The 3,169-nt window shown below is 49.0% G+C and overlaps 1 pseudogene; it reads left to right on the top strand.

Annotated features, from left to right (window-relative positions):
• LOC107572102 (uncharacterized) overlaps nt 1-623 on the top strand; it is a 3,547-nt pseudogene extending 2,924 nt beyond the window's left edge.
• Nucleotides 624-3,169: the final 2,546 nt, after the last annotated feature.

The raw sequence follows: 3,169 nt of genomic DNA, 5'->3' as shown, positions 1-3,169 counted from the left end.
TGGAGTAAGCCACCATCTTGGCATTCTCGCATGTCCACGAACAATGAATCAGAATCAGAATCAGATTGAATGCTCAGCAGTTGCGAAACTTGGCGCATAAAGCCCACGGCAAACAAAAGATGGCCTCAGAAAAGGGCGCCAAATCCACAACAGTCCTTGACTTCAACACTCAAAGTCAGGAGCTGGCTCTAGAGGGCGCCCAACATCAAGACCATGCCAAGCCGCCACACAAAGAGTGGAACACACCCTCGTCCAACAGAGAACGAGACTCCCATGCTGGTACCCGACCTAAACAGAGGAACAACTGCTGGGATGGACCGCGTGGACGACAACACTCGCGTGGACATCACTGGGAAATATCTTGGGACCAATTCAGAGCTCGTGGGAATCCAACGCAACCTCCAAAACAACAAACACACCCTGGAGCAACCAGTCCAAGGAATCGACGAAAAAATTCACAAAGATTTCAAGCTGACCGAGCTCAAACTGAATCCACACAAGAACAAAAGACATCACTGTGTTTCAACTCACAAGAGCTGATGAAAATGATGATGAATGAGTTCTTACAACGAAAGGAGGAGGATCGGAAGTGGGAAAAGAAAGAGAAACCAGATTCAGCCTGACTAGCAGCTGGACAAGAAGGCAGCGACCAGCCACAGAGAACAGCACTCCTTCAGCTCACTCTCAGAGAACCGTAACCACCCTAACTTCAGATGGACAAGAAATCCTACCTGAAAATCCAGCAACAGAGTTGGACATTAACTCAAAACCTGATGCTCCAGATCACAGCAGTGTCCAACAAGCACCTGCTGACGAAACCACTCAAGTTCCTGAAAGTGCTGTCTTGGTCGTCTGCCACTCCTCCGAAGAACACCAGATCAGTCCTGACATCCTACCTGTTTCATCCCAAACTCCAGTCCCTCAACTCCTGCGCAACCTCATTGAGAAAGGTATAGCAATAAAGTTTTACCTCTCCATCATCATCAAACGCCACATCAAAGTCGAAGCTTTTCTTGACACAGGAGCCAACGTCACCCTAATGTCAACTGAACTCCTCGAAGAAGTCCAAGAAAGAACAAAGAGGTCTAATAGCACCCTCAAACTTCACAGGTGCGAGCTGAACCTTCAAGCATATTCCCACACGGCCCTACAGCTAAAACATATGGCCCCAATTCACCTAACTGTGGGATCGATGGACCTCTATCACCCAGTATACGTCTCACCACTCAATACTTATCCACTTCTCATTGGAAAAGACCTGCTTAATCGCTTTGAACCCTTAATTGACTTCAAGCAGCTAAAGACATGGATGCAAGTCCACGAGCCTCTGCCCTTCCAGTCAGTACACTCCAACAAGTCGCCGTGTCAAGCCACAGACACCGCCGGCCATTGACTTACTGATGATGCAATGTCAAAGCCAGGGCCAGGGCCAAGCTCAACTCCAAGCAGCAAGAACCTGGACCCTTTCCTCTGCTCATTGCAGGCGCCTGACTCAGACTCAGGCCCCCTTCGAATCATGACTGCCATAAATGTCCATGACATATCAGTGTCTGACGCAGCACTAGCCCTGTGGGCGGAGAACTCCGCTATCAGCCTAAAGCTTTTCAGAGCATTGAAGCAAAGACAGCAAAGCCTCCCTGCAGTCAACCTCAAGAACCTTCGATCTGGTCAAACAATGCCAGACGCATGTGCCATGATCAGTGAGCAAGAAGCTGCAATACCTGCCTACAGCAAGAGTGTCAGCGTCCGCCTCAGCATGCGACCTGGCCACTCTCTCGACAGTAAGCTAGGCTTCTTCCAACCTTCCAGGACCTGCCTAAGACTAGGACAAGACCTTGGAAGCCACACTTCTCATTGAAGTGTCATCTTGTGCTGTGTATAAGTTCAACAACTGTATGGCCAAAGACATCAACATTCCCAAAGCCAGTCACCTGGGATGGCTCATCAACCAGGCGTTCCACGACTTTGAGCTAACGGTACCAGTCATAGGCCCCATACCAGTCCAACTAATGTCAGATGAATATGATAACACAGTAGCGTTCACAAGACCCAATGAAACCATTGCCATCACTTCTATTCTGCCAGTGCCCAGAGAAAGCGTCTGCCGATCAGAAATAACAGATGACACTCACCTCGCGGTCTATGCTGTCTCAACACAGCCTGCAACAGAATCACCTGCACAGGTGACCGTCAAGGCCCAGAGCCCCTCAAATGACTCAACAACAGAGGAACCCTACACCGGGTTCGGTGCACAAATCCAACAGATCCTGAGTGAGGCGGATGCCCTCCACAAGGAAGCAGATCGCTAAGGACTCAAAGAGGTTCTGTACATGTACAAGGACTCCTTTGCAAAGGACTCCCTGGACTGTGGCCTAACCAACATCCACAGTGTGCGCATCCCGACAAGCCCAAATGCACCACCCCCATTTGTGCGACAGTACAAGATTCCAATAGCATCATATGAGCCAGTGCAAGAAATCATAGACACCATGTTGGAAAAGGGGGTCATCCACCCCTATAACAGCACATACTCTGCCCCGATATGGCAATTCTAAAGCCCAATGGCAAATGGCGGCCCACCATTGACTATCGCAAATTAAACCAGCAAATACCCTTATTGCGATGGCCAATGACTCAGTTGGACCAAGAGATTCCCAAAATCAAAGGCTCAACGATCCTTTCCACATTGGACGTAGCCTCGGGATTTTGGACAATCACTGTGGCATTCACCTTTGGCAATCGACAATACACCTTCATACGTTGCCCCTTTGGTTATGTCAACTCACCAGCTGAATTCAACATATTCCTGAACAAAGCATGCCCTGATGCCAGAACCAGAGGCAACCTCGTTTACGTCGATGATGTTCTTTTGAAAAGCTCAAATGTGGCAGACCACCTCATAGAAATCGATCACGTCCTGAACCAGCTGACAAAAGCAGGAGCAAAGATTACCCTCCACAAAGGACAAGTGAACTATATCGGTCTGCTCGCCGGACGAGACGGCATCGAACCACAGTCCAGTCCGCACCCAAGCAATCCAAAACATAAAGACACCCACTAACATTTCTGAACTACGAAGCTTTCTGGGAGTGTGCAATTACTCACGACAGTTCATCGAAAACTACGCTGACATCGCACGACCACTAACCTCCCTCCTGAGAAAGAACGA

Source organism: Sinocyclocheilus grahami, unplaced genomic scaffold (assembly GCF_001515645.1).
Source record: "Sinocyclocheilus grahami isolate Dianchi unplaced genomic scaffold, SAMN03320097.WGS_v1.1 scaffold1698.1, whole genome shotgun sequence".
Classification (NCBI taxonomy): domain Eukaryota; kingdom Metazoa; phylum Chordata; class Actinopteri; order Cypriniformes; family Cyprinidae; genus Sinocyclocheilus; species Sinocyclocheilus grahami.
Note: the sequence above shows the minus strand (reverse complement) of the source record. Positions and strands in the feature narration are given on the sequence as shown.